This window comes from Vipera berus (genome assembly GCF_964194415.1).
Source record: "Vipera berus genome assembly, chromosome: 1".
In the NCBI taxonomy this organism is placed as follows: domain Eukaryota; kingdom Metazoa; phylum Chordata; class Lepidosauria; order Squamata; family Viperidae; genus Vipera; species Vipera berus.
In genome coordinates, this window is record NC_138202.1 from 332526641 (window position 1) to 332543738 (window position 17098).

The window sequence follows — 17098 nt, forward strand, 5'->3', positions numbered from 1 at the left end:
GGGATGCGAACCTGCACTAATTGCAGGCAGCTGGTGTTACTTAAGGAGGCATTAGCCCACTGCTCCACCAAGGCTCTATACATCTAGTGATATACTTTTGTTCATTGGTTCATTTGAGGGGAGATCTGCTAGTTAAGTCCTCTTCATTTTTGTTTATTGAATTTTTTTCATCTGATAAAGTTGAAGAGACCCCCCCCCAAAAAAAAAAACCCACAAAAAAAACATTCTCTTAGATCTTGGAACCAATTTGCAGAACACGTTCAGCTTCCCAGGAAAACACTGATGCTCAGGCTTAGGGGAAGAAACCTTCTTGCAAACAAATCTGTATTTTAGGCCCTCATCTTCTTAGTGCATATCTATATTGTGACTGGATTATTAATTTAAATGTGTATTGTTATCTATTATGTGATCAAAAGATTGTTTGCTCTTACATGGGTCATAAAAAGCCTAGCATTTTTATACATATATTTTTTTCCAATTCACAATTTCTACCCCACCAAAAATGTTGTCCACACTAACAAAATTTTTTAGGAATTGTAACACATCTAACTAAATTAGAATGACTGTTTTGTTGCTTCAAAAAGAATCGTTAGATTGGCAAACTGGAGGAAGAATTTTACAATGACTATAGGTTTCTATCCTACTTTGCTTCATCTGTCACTGTGTCACAACTTCCTAAGAATGGTATAAATTGGGGACTGCAGCTTTCCTGTGAAAACACTGGAAGAATATCCTGTCCCTTGGAAAGCTAACTGGGTTGTCCCTCCTGACTCAACTATGAAGATCCTTCATTTCTTCTTGGCTGGTCTCTCTGTGCTCCTTCTGATTTCTGCAGGTAAGGAATAAGAAGGCAGAGAGGCAGGGAGGGAAGGAAGGAAGGAAGGAAGGGAGGGAGGGAGGGAGGGAGGAAGGGAGGGAGGGAGGGAGGGAGGAAACCTCTGTCTTTGTGGGCTGCCCAGTCAGATCAAAAGTCAAGAGAGTGAAATGATCTATGTACAATTAGCAACACCTTGGCCACAAACCAAGTGGGTGCCACCTTCTAATGATTCTCTCTTAGGTTAATATTTGTTTTATTTCTCTTTGTATCTAAATTACTGTAAAAGAATTCTGTTTTACTCTAAATCTCTTCTTCATATCAGTGACTGGGAGACAATTATTTGGAGAGAGAGGGAGAAGGAGAGGGAGAGGGAGGGAGGGAGGGAGGGAGGGAGAGAGAGAGAGAATTTCCTCTTTGACTTGAGGAGGGAATTGCTGTGCGCAGTGGCCAGCCTTCCTTTGTATGGGGAACATTTTTACAAAGCTTCAAGACAGCATTCCATTGCAATCCCAACACAAGAAAACAGGTGGCCAGGCAGCAAGCTGTTTTTCCACCACAAAACCAAACACACTGCGAAGCAACCCTCAGTTGCAAATTGCTGATTCTTAGTGGTATACCACAGGCATCCATGCTGGAGGAAGGGCCACAGGCAGGAGACTCACAAATGTTGGGGGTTACAAAAGGTTTCCACACAAGTGAAGCTTCTGTGGCACAACAGGCTCGGCTTTTTGGCGTGGAATGAAAACTGGAGATGAAATGACTTTTTTCTTCTCAAGATGAACCTGTTTGCAACAATTCTCAACCTAGAATTTTCAGTCTCCACCATCCACATATTATTTTATTGTAGAGACGGAGGTCAAGGATATGCGTGTGCAGAAAACTGCCTACCTCAGTATCTTGTTTACCGCATGTCTATGAGCTCACTCCAATTAGACCGCCAAGGACTGCCAGGAACCATCAAGATATGTGAGACTCTACCCTGGCTGGGATGTTCTTAAAGATTGACAAGGAAAAATACCAATACACAATGCTCTTGCTGTGTGCTCTTTCCTGCTTGTTAAAACTGTATAAAAGTAATAAACTCTGTGTAGGCAGACATTTTGGACACCCTGCGATGACTGGTCTCTGAATCCCACATTTGATACAGTAAACATTTACCTCTTAAGCTCAGATTTTCTAAATATAACAGCCCAGAAAAAATTATAAGTTCTGGTTCTATGAGAATTAAATTTCTCCTTAGAGCTGTGCTTCATTTGAACACAGAATTTCATGGTCTGAACATTGCAAACTTGAATTATTTCATTGCAAACTTGAATCATTCCTCTTAGTATAAGTCTCAGTCTAATAATAATAATAATAATAATAATAATAATAATAATAATAATAATAATAATAATAATAATAATAATAATAATAATAATAATAAGAAGAAGAAGAAGAAGAAGAAGAAGAAGAAGAAGAAGAAGAAGAAGAAGAAGAAGAAGAAGAAGAAGAAGAAGAAGAAGAAGAAGAAGAAGAAGAAGAAGAAGAAGAAGAAGTAGTTGTTCCAAGGGACCTTGGAGGTCATCTAGTCCAACCCCCTGCTCAGGCAGGAAACCCTATACCATTTCAGACAAATGGCTGGCCAGTCTCTCTTAAAAACTTCCAGTGTTGGAGCATTCACCACTTCTGGAGGCAGGTTGTTCCACTGGTTAGTTGTTCTAACTGTCAGGAGGTTTCTCCTTAGTTCTAGGTTGCTTCTCTCCTTGACTAGTTTCCATCCGTTGCTTCTTGTCATGCTTTCAGGTGCTTTGGAGAATAGCTTGGCTCCCTCTTCTTTGTGGCAGCCTCTGAGATATTGGAACACTGCTATCATCTCACCCCTCACCCTTCTCTTCAATAAACTACACATACCCAATTCCAGCAACTGTTCCCTATATGTTTTAGCCTCCAGTCCCCCAATCATTTTTGTTGCTCTTCTCTGTACCCTTTCTAGAGTCTCGACATCTTTTTTACATCGTGGTGACCAAAACTGGATGCAGTATTCCAGGTGTGGCCTTACCAAGGCATTGTAAAGTGGTATTAGTACTTCACGTGATCTTGATTCTATCCCTCTGTTAATGCAGCCTAGCACTGTGTTGGCTTTTTTGGCAGCTGCAGCACACTGCTGGCTCATATTTAAGTGATTGTCCACTAGGACTTCGAGATCCCTCTCACAGTTACTACTATTGAGCAAGGTACCACCTATACTATACTTGTGCATTTGATTTTTCCTGCCTAAATGTAGAACCTTACTTTTTCACCATTGAATTTCATTTTGTTAGATAGTGCCCAGTGTTCGAGTCTGTCCAGATCTTCCTGTATCTTAAGCCTATCTTCTGGAGTATTGGCTATTCCTGACAGCTTGGTGTCATCTGCAAATTTGATGAGTTCCCCATCTATCCCTTCATCCAAATCATTGATGAAGATTTTGAAGAGCACTGGGCCTAGAACAGAGCCCTGGGGCACCCCACTACACACTTCCTTCCATGTAGATGCAGTTCTATTGAGGACCACACGCTGAGTATGGCCTGTCAGCCAGCTACGAATCCATCTGGTGGTGATGCTATCTAACCCACATTTTTCTATCTTATCAAGTAGTAGGTTGTGATCTACTTTATCAAATGCCTTACTGAAGTCCAAGTAAATTATATCTACAGCATTCCTCTGGTCCACTAGTTTTGTCATTTGATCAAAGAATGCAATAAGATTTGTCTGGCATGATCTGTTTTTGACAAACCCATGTTGGCTTTTAGTGATAACTTTGTTCGCATCAAGGTATTTGCTGATTTGTTGTTTGATTATCTTTTCCAGAATCTTCCCAGGTATTGAGGTCAGGCTGATAGGTCTGTAGTTTCCAGGATCTATTTTTTTCCCTTTTTTGAATATGGGGACTACATCAGCTGTCTTCCAGTCCTCTGGTAGTTCCCCAGTGCTCCAGGATCTTTGAAAAATATAGTTCAGTGGTTCTGAGATCACATCTGCCAGTTCCTTGAGAACCTTGGGATGTAATCCATCTGGTCCTGGTGATTTGAACTCATCTAGGCTGGACAGGTGCTCTTCTGTCCCAAATCTCACAAATATGAAGACAAATAAGAAAATGATGATCAATGGCATGTGGGGAGATAATGATGATGATGATGATGATGATGTTGATGATGGAAGGGATCTTGGAAGTCACCTAGTCCAACCCCCTGCACAGGCAGGAAACCCTATTGTTCTAACTATCAGGAAATTTCTCCTTAGTTCTAGGTTGCTTCTCTCTTTGGTTAGTTTCCATCCATTGCTTCTTGTCCTGCCTTCAGGTGCTTTGGAGAACAGATTGGCTCCCTCTTCTTTATAGCAACACCTTAGATATTGGAACAGTGCTATCATGTCAACCCTTGCCTTCTCTTCACCCCTTGCACACGGAACGCTGTTACCTTCCCACCGTAGTGGTCCCTATTTTTCTACTTGCATTTTTACGTGCTTTCGAACTGCTAGGTTGGCAGAAGCTGGGACAAGTAACAGGCGCTCACTCTGTTACGCGGCACTCGGGATTTGATCCGCCAAACTGCCGATCTTCTGATCGACAAGCTCAGCGTCTTAACCCACTGAGCCACCGTGTCCCTAAATTGTAGTTACAAGAGAGCAAAACCTGGTTGTAGATTAGGAAAAAAATTACTAACAAGAAGAGCAGTTTAACCAAATGGCAATATGGAAACAATTGCATAATTTAAAGATATTCATTCTTTAAAGAAATAAGAAAAATAATAAAACCGTTTAGTATTTCTTCAGAAACAAAATTAGGAATGGAGAAAAAAGTAATGTCTTTATATGAGAAATAATAGCTGCCGGTTTCCACCAGAAGATGGCATCAAGCATTTCTTTAGCTAGACACTATGAGGACTAGCTTTGTTCCTGAAATCATCTGGAGGGCCAATGGGGCAATTTGAATGGCATTATCACACCATCCAGTTAATAGGTATTGTGGCTGTTTCTCAAAGCATCGAGCGTATTGGAAGGATGCCAGCTCATGGAAGCCTGTTGAATATTATGTAAAACAGACTAAACGTACATACCCACTGTAATATATGTATATATATATGTAAATACTTATTACTATTGTTAAACACGTTAAACCATGAGGTAAACCCAATCTGACAGGAGAACACGTGGGAATTTTGACAGCTGTCAAAATTCCCCGCCAGAGCGCAGGCGCAGCCGACTGACAGCTCGTGGCTGTCAAAACACAGAGAAGCCGCCAGCCACGAGGAGAGAGAGAGCTGTCAGTAGCGGCACCTACGATTGGACGACGGAACGCGGCACAGAAAGACTAACTCCTGATTGGCCCAGCCTGCCGGCAGCCGGCTATAAAAGCCGAACAAGTTGTACCCTTCCTTGCCTTCGCTCCCGAATAAACCTTGTTAGCCAGCCTGTTGTCCCAGCGTGGTCCTTCAGCCACTTCACTGGCGACGAAGGTGGAATCGCTCCCTGAGTTGAAGTCACGGCCGAGGAAGGAATTCCCGGCCAAGAGCAGTCACTGGAAGTTTTAACTTCCCGATCGGAGCGAGACCCAGGACCCGGACAGCATGGCCAATTTCGGGCGCGTGAGGGAGTTTGACACCCACCACCCGGAGAGATGGGAGTCGCACCTGGGGCAGGTTGAGGGCTTCCTCCTTGTCAGCAAAATTACTGACGACAGAGCGAAGGCCGCCGCCCTCCTGTACATCAGCGGGCCCCCGGTCTACGACGATGCCGTTGGGCTGTTCAGCCCCGTGCCAATCACCGAAGTCTCCTACGCTGACCTAGTCGACCGGCTCAACAAACACTACATGCCGGCCTGCTCAGAGCTGTACTGGCGAGTACAATTCGCCCAAAGGAAGCAGCGGCCGGATGAAGCTGCGAACGATTTCATCGCAGGGGTCCGGCATGCCGCCTGCAGCTGCAGCTTCCCGGATTTGGAAGACCGAATCCGGGACCAAGTGGTGATAGGCTTGAGGGACGAACGCCTCCAGAAGAAACTCGTATCAAAGCCCGATATGAGTCTAGCCAAACTCACCAGAGAAATAATGGCCTACGAAGACAACCACCGGACGAAAGTGGCCACAACCACACCTGAAAGCCACGCAACCGTGTACCAAGACGAAGTGACTTTCAGCGATGACAATGAGTCCGTAGACCTCACCGATGGGGATGCACTACAACGCCGGATGGAGAGGCGGCAAAACCGAAGGAATGACACCACAGACCGCCAAAAAGCCAGAAACCTCCTGCCACCACGAAGAGACCAACGCTCCAATTGCGCCAGCTGCGAGGGCAACCATGCCAGGGGCAGCTGCCGGTTCCGCAATGCAAAGTGCCACAATTGTGGTAAAACCGGCCACATCAAGCCTGTCTGTTGAAGCCGCCCCCGCAACAACTTAAATAAATAAACAACTTGCACAAACTGGAGGCCAACCCCCCAGATAGGAACACCACCCAAAACAACAGGGGAAGGACGCTGGGGGGTCTAGTGGAAACGGTAGACGAGGTACACAGTCTAAGTCCAAAAGTAAAAATTAAGACTAAAATCCAAGGAGTCACCTGCGACATGGAGGTCGACTCCGGGTCAGCAGTTTCCTTAATCTCGTTCAAAACGTACCAGGAAATCTGCCGACATAGTAATTGGGAAATCCCTTTAGAAAAACCCCACGTCCAGCTAGCGGACTACCAGAAAACCCCCATACAACTGAAAGGGAAGGCTAGGGTTACAGTTGAATACAAAAAGTTTAAGGGACCCCTAGAAGTCCTAGTAACTCCAGGGAATCGTACCAATTTAATAGGGCTGAACTGGTTCAGCCCCCTAGGAATCGCCATCACAGGGGTAAACTCAGTACAGGCCGCAAGCCTCGAAGCTGTCTGCAACAAGTATGCAGACGTTTTCGACGGCTCACTAGGGAAATACACAGGCCCCCCCATCTCCTTAAAATTAAACCCAACCGTCCAACCCGTTAGGATAAGGGCCAGGAGGGTTCCATTCGCCCTCAAGAAAAAAATTGAGGACGAACTGGAACGCCTCGTGAAACTAGGGGTACTCGAACCTACCGACGGGGGAAGCTGGGAAACCCCAATAGTAACCCCCGTCAAGCCTAATGGGGAAATAAGACTATGTGCGGATTATAAAGCAACCCTAAATTTAGCTCTAAGTCCCCACGCTTACCCGGTTCCAGCGGTGAGAGATGTCCTCGCTTCCATCCGCTCCGGCGCCATCTTCGCTAAACTTGACCTCACGCAGGCGTACTTGCAATTGCCTGTAACCAATGAGACCGCAGAAGCCCAAACAATCGTCACACACCGCGGGGCTTTTAAAGTAAAAAGGCTACAGTTTGGCATTTTGGCAGCCCCGGGGATCTTCCAAGGCATCATGGAGAAAACCTTAAAGGGAATACCCGGGGTCTGCCCATACTTCGACGATGTACTCATCGCCGGAGAAAATGAAGCCAACTTAGCTGACAGACTGTCAGCTGTTTTGGACCGGCTCAGAAAAGCCGGTCTCAAATTAAAAAGGGAAAAGTGCTCCATTGGAGTCACTTCCACAGAATTTCTGGGCTACAAAATAGATGCCAAGGGCATCCATCCAACTAGGGAAAAATTAGAAGCAATTCAAACAGCCCCCAGTCCAAAAAATAAACAAGAACTCCAAGCCTTTTTAGGACTACTAAATTTTTATCATGCCTTCCTGCCGCACAAAGCTACAATAGCGGAACCTCTCCACAGGCTATTAGACAAGGGCACTGCCTGGTCTTGGACCAGGACCCATGAAAACAGTTTTCAATCACTGAAAAGCATTATCTGTAACAGCTCGACGGTTACGCTCTTTAGAGAAGAGATTCCGGTGTGCATTGCTTGCAATGCCTCCCCCTATGGAATCGGGGCAGTTTTAAGCCACCTTTATAAGGACGGCATCCAAAGACCAATAGCCTTTTATTCCTGCACACTATCCAAAGCAGAAAGGAACTACGTGCAGATTGACAGGGAGGCTCTAGCCATAGTAGCAGGTGTAAAAATGTTCCATGACTATCTATATGGAAGACCCTTCACCATCTTCACCGATCACAAGCCCCTTTTGGGAATCTTCACTTGGGACAAAACAACCCCCCAAATTCTATCCCCACGAATTTTGCGCTGGTCCACCTTTCTGTCAGCGTATTCATACAGACTAATACACAAACCCGGAAGAGAACTGGGACACGCAGATTGCCTTAGCAGACTGCCCATTCTCAAACGGATGACACAGACCCAGCTCCCGCAGGGAACATACTAGCAATATCCGAACTACCAGAGTGCCCCCTCTCCGCCAAAATCATAGCCAAAAACGCAGCCAAGGATAAGATTCTAAGCAGGGTCCTAAGATGGGTAACCACGGGATGGCCAGCCAAATGCCCAGATCTACAATTCAAACCATTCTGTAACAGACAACACGAATTGTCATCCCATTTGGGATGCCTCTTATGGGGGAACAGGGTAGTAATACCTAACAAAAACATACCACAAACCCTAGACACCCTCCATGAAGGACATCCAGGCATAGTTAAAATGAAAGCCCTAGCGAGGAGCTATGTATGGTGGCCTGGGATAGATAAGGACATAGAGACCCACATGGGGGGATGCTACCCTTGCCAATCAACAAGAGGTGAACCACCCCACGCCCCAGTGCACAAATGGGAAACTACCAGAAACCCATGGTCTCGCATCCATTTAGATTTTGCGGGACCAATCCGGGGACAGAGTTTTTTAGTAATCGTTGACAGCTATTCAAAATGGCTCGAAGTACTTCCCCTTAAGAAAACCACTTCAGGATCCACCATACAAGCCCTTAGAAGGGTCTTTGCTACCCACGGCCTCCCAGACGTTATAGTCTCAGATAACGGACCACAATTCACTTCTCGTGAATTTCAGATGTTCGCTATGAAGAACTCTATTAGGTTGGTCACATCAGCGCCGTTCCACCCATTGACGAACGGGATGGCTGAAATCATGGTTCGCTCAACCAAAGAAGCCTTAAAAAAGTTCAGAAAGGGGGACTGGCACCGTCGCCTTAGCCAATTCCTCATGGCCCAACATACTACACCGTGTACCGCAACCGGCAAAACACCAGCAGAACTCAGGTGGGGCAGGAGGATTATAACATGTCTAGACAGACTACACCCCGATAACAACATACCGGAACCAGAACAACCCCCCCCCACCAAGCACGTTCACACCGGGCCAACTAATATGGGCCAGATCTTACACTTCCAACAACAACAAATGGGTCCAAGGGGTCGTCTTACGACAGACTGGACCCATCTCCTACCAAATACACACCACGTCAGAAGGCAATCTACAACGACATGTAGACCAGCTCCGACCGAGACAACCGGAACACACGTCAAACCAACCAGACCTTCCCGCTACCAACGACCCAACTCCACCCCCAGGGGACATGTAGATGGAGATGTAGCCATTTTCTTCTTTTCACTCTTAGAGTTAGATGATGCTGGGGAGGGGGGATGTGCATGAGTCTAGACATAGTAACACTGAACCTAGCATGAGAACCAAGGTTGTTGAAATAAAAGATGATAAAGAATTGACAGGCTGGAGAGCTGGAGAGGAATCCCGTGCTTCAAACTAATTGGGGAATGTGATTTATGACTGTTAATTGGAGGAGGGAATTGTGCTTTGATAGTATGTGCTCAGGGGAGGGGAATTCAATTTTTGGCTTTGATTATATTAGTGCCTATGTTATGCTACTCAAATAAAGATTCTTTAAGGTAAACAATCCCCTTCATGGATTACTGCCTTGTCGTGGCGAAGGGGCTTGCGTAATTCAATGAAGCTATGAGCTATGCCGTGCAGGGCCACCCAAGACGGACAGGTCATAGCAGAGAGTTCTGACAAAACGTGATCCACTGGAGAAGGAAATGGCAACCCACTCCAGTATCTTTGCCATGAAAACCCTATGGACAGTACCAAAAGGCAAAACGATATGACGCTGGAAGATGAGCCCCTCAGGTCGGAAGGTGTCCAATATGCTACTGGGGAAGAGCAGAGGGCTAGTACTAGTAGCGCCAGAAAGAATGAAGCGACTGGGCCAAAGCCGAAAGGACGCTCAGCTGTGGATATGTCTGGTGGTGAAAGGAAAGTCCGATGCTGTAAAGATTTTTTCTCCATAGGAACCTGGAATGTAAGATCCATGAATCAAGGCAAGCTGGACGTGGTCAAACAAGAGATGACAAGACTGAACATCGACATCTTAGGTATCAGCGAACTAAAATGGACAGGAATGGGTGAATTTAATTCAGATGACCATCAGGTATACTACTGCGGGCAAGAATCCCTCAGAAGAAATGGAGTAGCCTTCATAGTCAATAAAAGAGTAGGAAAAGCAATACTGGGATACAATCCTCAAAATGACAGAATGATCTCAGTTCGAATCCAAGGCAAACCATTCAATATCACAGTAGTCCAAGTCTATGCCCCAACCACCAGTGCTGAAGAGGATGAAATTGACCGGTTCTATGAAGCCCTACAGCACCTTATAGAACTAACACCAAAAAATGATGTCCTTATCATCATGGGGGATTGGAATGCTAAAGTAGGAAGCCAAAAGATAACCGGAATAACAGGCAAGTTTGGCCTTGGAGTACAAAATGAAGCAGGGCACAGGCTGATAGAATTTTGTCAAGAGAATACGATGGTCATAGCAAACACTCTTTTCCAACAACCCAAGAGACGGCTCTACACATGGACATCACCAGACGGTCAACACAGAAATCAGATTGACTATATGCTCTGCAGCCAAAGATGGAGAAGCTCTATACAGTCAGTAAAAACAAGACCAGGAGCTGACTGTGGCTCAGACCATGAGCTTCTTGTTGCAAAGTTTAGGCTTAAACTGAAGAAAGTAGGGAAAAGCACCAGGCCAGTCAGGTATGAATTAAATCATATCCCCGTTGAATATACAGTAGAGGTGACAAATAGATTTAAGGAATTAGATCTGATAGACAGGGTGCCTGAAGAACTATGGACAGAGGTTCGCAACATTGTACAACAGGTAGCAACCAAAACCATCCCAAAGAAAAAGAAATGCAAGAAAGCAAAATGGCTGTCTGAGGAAGCTTTGCAAATAGCTGAGGAAAGGAGGGAAGCAAAAGGCAAGGGAGAAAAAGAAAGATACGCCCAATTGAATGCAGAATTCCAGAGAATAGCTAGAAGAGATAAGAATGCCTTCTTAAATGAACAGTGCAAAGAAATAGAAGAAAACAATAGAATAGGGAGGACCAGAGATCTTTTCAAGAAAATTGGAGAGATGAAGGGAACGTTTAATGCAAAAATGGGCATGATAAAGGACCAAAATGGCAGGGACCTAACAGAGGCAGAAGAGATTAAGAAGAGATGGCAAAATTACACAGAAGAACTATACAAGAATGAGCTTAACGTCCCTGATAATCACAATGAGGTGGTCACTGACCTCGAGCCAGACATCCTAGAATGTGAAGTGAAGTGGGCCTTAGAAAAGCTGAGCAACAACAAAGCTAGTGGAGGTGACAGTATTCCAGCTGAGCTATTCAAAATCTTAAAAGACGATGCAGTAAAAGTGCTACACTCAATTTGCCAGCAAATTTGGAAAACTCAACAGTGGCCACAGGATTGGAAAAGATCAGTTTACATTCCAATTCCAAAGAAAGGCAGTGCCAAAGAATGTTCAAACTATCGCACCATTGCACTCATTTCTCATGCTAGTAAAGTTATGCTTAAAATCCTACAAGCTAGACTCCAGCAGTATGTGGATCGAGAACTACCAGAAGTACAGGCAGGATTTCGAAGAGGCAGAGGAACTAGAGATCAAATAGCCAACATACGCTGGATCATGGAGAAAGCTAGAGAGTTCCAGAAAAACATCTACTTCTGCTTCATTGACTATGCTAAAGCCTTTGATTGTGTGGATCATAACAAACTGTGGCAAGTTCTTAAAGAGATGGGAGTACCAGAACATCTTATTTGTCTCTTGAGAAACCTATATGCGGGCCAAGAAGCAACAGTGAGAACTGGACACGGAACCACTGATTGGTTCCAAATTGGGAAAGGTGTCCGGCAAGGCTGTATACTGTCGCCTTGCCTATTTAACTTATATGCAGAGCACATCATGAGAAAGGCAGGGCTAGAGGAGTCAAAAGTTGGAATTAAGATTGCTGGAAGAAATATCAACAACCTAAGATATGCAGATGATACCACTCTAATGGCAGAAAGTGAAGAGGAACTGAAGAGTCTCTTGTTGCGAGTTAAGAAGGAGAGTGCAAAAGTTGGGTTGAAACTAAACATTAAGAAAACCAAGATCATGGCATCCGGCCCTCTCAATTCCTGGCAAATAGATGGGGAAGAAATGGAGGTAGTGACAGATTTTATTTTCCTGGGCTCCAAGATCACTGCAGATGGGGACTGTAGTCAAGAAATTAAAAGACGCTTGCTCCTCGGGAGGAAAGCCATGGCAAATCTAGACAGCACACTAAAAAGCAGAGACATCACCCTGTCAACAAAAGTGCGTATAGTCAAGGCTATGGTCTTCCCAGTTGCAATGTATGGCAGTGAAAGTTGGACCATAAGAAAGGCTGAGCGCAAAAGAATTGAGGCCTTTGAACTCTGGTGCTGGAGAAGACTCCTGCGAGTCCCTTGGACTGCAAGGCGATCAAACCGGTCAGTCCTAGAGGAGATCAACCCTGACTGCTCTTTAGAAGGCCAGATCCTGAAGCTAAAACTCAAATACTTTGGCCACCTAATGAGGAGGAAGGACTCACTGGAGAAGAGCCTAATGCTGGGAAAGATTGAGGGCAATAGAAGAAGGGGACGACAGAGAATGAGGTGGCTGGATGGAGTCACTGAAGCAGTAGGCGTGAGCTTAAATGGACTCCAGAAGATGGTAGAGGACAGGAAAGCCTGGAGGAACATTGTCCATAGGGTCGCAATGGGTCGGACACGACTTTGCAACTAACAACAAGGTAAACAATGCCTCAAAGTTCTTGGAAGAGTCCCATTTGTCAAAACCATGACAGAAGCTTCCAAGGACAACAGGCTTGACTTTTTGGCTCTAATAAACTGGAATGAGAATTGGAGATGAATTTTTCCTCTTAAGATCCCAGGAATTCTGGGACTTCTAGTTCAATATATTTGAAGAGCACCCAGCTGGGTCTGCTGATGAGTGTTTCAACAATTAAAGCTGTTTCCCAGAACACAGAGTTGCTGCATGATAATATTTTAACAACAGAGATACTAGCCACCTCCTGGGGAAACTCTAGCTCTGTATTTCCTGCATTAAATGGAGGGTTGAACTAAACAGGTCTCCACAGCCCTCCAATATTACACCATAAAGCAGACATGTCAAACACAAGGCCCGGGCTCTGGATCCGGCCCGCAAAGTGGTTTCATGTGGCCCATAAAGCCACCCTGGAAACAGTGAGGGAACGGCCCCCACTGCCTTGCCCCTGGCCCAGAGACCCTCCTTCTGCCAGAGACCCTCAGATCTGTCACACTCCTGCCCAGGCCCCCATAGGCACCCTTGATGCGAACGATGTAGAGCTGGCCATGCCCACCCAGTAGGCCATGCACACTCTAGCCACGCCCACCCAGTAGGCCACGCCCACCCTGGCCATACCCACCTGGCCCCTTGAGGGCAACCGCAATGCTGATGCGGCCCTAAATGAAATTGAGTTTGACACCCCTGCCATAAAGGAAGAGAAAAATCCTATCTTTTATCTAGTTGAAACAACACCATCCTTAAGGAAAAGGGAGTTTGTCAGCTGACTTTAGCAATAATAATATTAATGGATGATTAAAAATCTTTAGCAACAAGATCCCAAAGAAAACCCCTGCTCCTATTTCATCTCAAGCAGAGTGACCATGCTTAATGGCCACAAAATGCTGAACATATTGTACATTTTGGGAAGAGGAGAGAAAATGGGGGAAAGGGGTGAAAGAGAAATAGTATGAATCATCTTGGTGGAGGGCAGGCTTCACTGAGTTTAAGTACTGCATCTTTCAACATTCTGTCTTTCTGTCTGTCTGTCTGTCTGAAGTCTTTCCTGATTCCCCCTCAGTGGCTGTAGGCCATAGGCAGCTCCTCAGACGCCACTGGGAGCCTCGTTCATAGTGGGAGAGAATGACATTTTCTTATTTGCCTTCCTATTTGTGAGATTTGCCTACATTTTCCAACATTCTGCAAACATTTTGTTGCAACCTCACTGATCATTCTTCTGATTCTTATCCATGTTAATAAATATTCAGCTTGCTTCTTACCTTTCTTTGGCTTTCTGTCAACAGTGAATTCTTTTTAAATAAGTCTCTCCACTTCTGTGCAGGATTCGCCTCCAAGAAACCTAAAAACAGCAGGGAATGCCACCTCCAACGTGGTTCTTGCAGATATATCAAGTGCAAATATCCCCTCAGAGAACATGGAAAATGTAGTTTTCGGAAACGTTGTTGCATCAGGTAATTTTTTTCTAATCAATTGACAGATCCTATAAGTTGTCAGGGAATAAAAGGTCTTCCTAAATCTCCTTGGGAACAGTGAACATATTGCTAAGTATAAGAGACTTTGATTTATTTGTATAAAATATACATTAATGTTCAAAGTGAGAAAATTTCCAGTTTCCCATATATCACATAGTTGATAGACAGATGATAGATAGATAGATAGATAGATAGATAGATAGATAGATAGATAGATAGATAGATAATAGATAGATAGATAGATAGATAGATAGATAGATAGATAGATAGATAGATAGATAGATAGATAGATTTAAAAAATGTAAAGGTTCCCCCGCACATGCGTGCTAGTCGTTTCTGACTCTAGGGGCCGGTGCTCATCTCCGTTTCAAAGCCAAAGAGCCAGCACTTGTCCGAGGACATCTCCGTGGTCATGTGATCGGCAGATAGATAGATAGATAGATAGATAGATAGATAGATAGATAGATAGATAGATAGATAGATAGATAGATAGATAGATAGATAGATAACAACAGGGTAGGCAACAGGGTAGAACCAGTTCCAGGAAGGGCAATGAGGGTGATCAACTAAGTTGCATGATGAGTTATGGAAGTACCTGGTCATGTTTAGCTTTTAGAAGGGGTGTGTGTGTGTGTGTGTGTGTGTGTGTGTGTGTGTGTGTGTGTGTGTGTGAGTGAGGGGGGAGATATATCTTCAGGGAACTGACCAAATCTCTCTCTCTCTCTCTCTCTCTCTCTCTCTCTCTCTCTCTCTCTCTCTCTCTCTCTCTCTCTCTCTCTCTCTCTCTCTCTCTCTCTCTCTCTCTCTCTCTCTTCTCACACACAGACACAGACACACACAAATAAACAAGCCTTGTTTTGTCTCACCTCAGAGCAATTAATTTCAGTTACAGGAAGGCAAATCTTGGGTGTATGATAGTTCTTGACAAAAAAAGCAGTTTAACCAAAGGACAATGTAGAAACAATTCATAACTAAGAGATATTATTAAAAAAATCAAACAAGAAATGTAAAGATTGGAAATTAAAGTATCAAAAAAAGCTGTCTGACTTTTTTTCCCAGAAATAGAGCTGGGAATGGAAAGAACACCACTGGGAAATACAGTAATAGTTGTCCTTTTTCTCCAGAAGATGGCACCAAACGTTAGTTTTCCTAGGTTGTGTCTTAACTTTCTGAAATTGTGTGGACAGCCAACTTTCCAGGAATGCTATAAATTGGGGACTGCAGATTTGTATGAAAACACTGGCAATCCAGTGTATTGGTACAGTGCCAAGTTATATAAATCTAGTAGATATTATTCAAAACCAAAGCAAAAGCACATACTGAAAAACTGAACACACTATTCCTTTCAGAATGAGCAATGTCCCCGCAGCCCAGAAAAGAAGAAGAAATGAAGGACAGAAAAGGAACCATTTGCCATATATTCCTACAAATCATTTTCAATTACATCCTGTGTACACATCACATCATGCATTCCCTTTTCTTTTTTATCCTTATTTCTCCTTTATCTCTCTTCTGAAGACTTCTATCAATTCCATATAACTAGAATTTAGAATAGAATAGAATATGATCAAAAGCCTGGAGATTAAAACACACAAAGAAAGGCTGCAGGGTTTGGCTAGAGTGTAAAGAAAAGAAGAAATAGAGGTGACGTGATAGAAGTATTCCAGTATCTGAAGGGCTGCCACAGAGAAGAGGGGGTCACATTATTCACCAAAGCATCAGAGGGCAGGACAAGAAACAATGGCTGGAAACTGATCAAAGAGAGAAGCAACCTGGAATTAAGGAGAAACTTGTGAGGACAATCAGCCGGTGAAACAGATTACCCCGAGAAATCGTGGGTGCTCCATCACTGGAGGTTTTTAAAAAGAGACTAAACAAACACTTATCTGAAATGATATAGGTTCTTCTGCTTGAGCGTGGGGCTGGACTAGAAGACCTCCAAGGTCCCTTCCAGCTCTGTTCTATTCTAAACAACAACATGCCTAAAACCTAAAAAAAACTGTTGGAATATCAAGATGAAATATTTTACTACTGTGCATTGAATATAAATATCAGTGTACTGTAGAAACACACATACACACCTCGAGAAATAAATATTTTGGGAATATAAAAAAAGCAGAATATTATAGTTCCCCAAAGGAATAATAGAAAATCTTAGGCAGAAACCACCATCCCTAAGTCTCTCTGCCCCAAGCGGAGACTAGCTCTGTAGAAATGCAGATTTGATAATCCTTTCAGAAAGACTTGAGGGGAGGGCTGGACTAGAAGACCTCCAAGGTCTATTCTATTCTATTCTATTCTATTCTATTCTATTCTATTCTATTCTATTCTATTCTATTCTATTCTATTCTATTCTATACTATTCTATTCTATTCTATTCTATTCTATTCTATTCTATTCTATGTAGAGTGGCCAATTTGCCTTAGAGTGGCCAATCTGCTTCAACAGAATGGTCCTTTGCAACCTCAAAGGAAGGTAGCAGGGTAGGCAAGTAGCAAACTGTATCTCCACCACAAAACTAATCATCATGCAAAGCAAACCTCAGTTGCCAGTTGCTAACTCTTAGCAGCAGATGACAAGCATGCATGCTACAGGAAGGGCCACACACTTGAGACACACATATTTTGGGGTTACAAAGGATTTCCTGAAGGCAAAGCTTCCATGGCACAACAAGCTTGACTTTTTGGCTCCAATAACCTAAAATGAAAACTGGAGATGAAATTATTTCTTTTTTCACTTAAGATGAACCTGTTTGCA

At 44.0% G+C, this 17098-nt stretch overlaps 1 long non-coding RNA gene across 1 annotated transcript in view; it reads left to right on the forward strand.

Moving 5' to 3' along the window:
- The first annotated feature begins 752 nt into the window (after nt 1-752).
- The window catches only part of LOC308663919, a 29699-nt gene continuing 13353 nt past the window's right edge, over nt 753-17098 (forward strand). The window contains exon 1 of the long non-coding RNA XR_014025543.1: nt 753-835. This is a non-coding gene — a long non-coding RNA (uncharacterized lncRNA). The remainder of the gene's footprint in view (nt 836-17098) is intronic.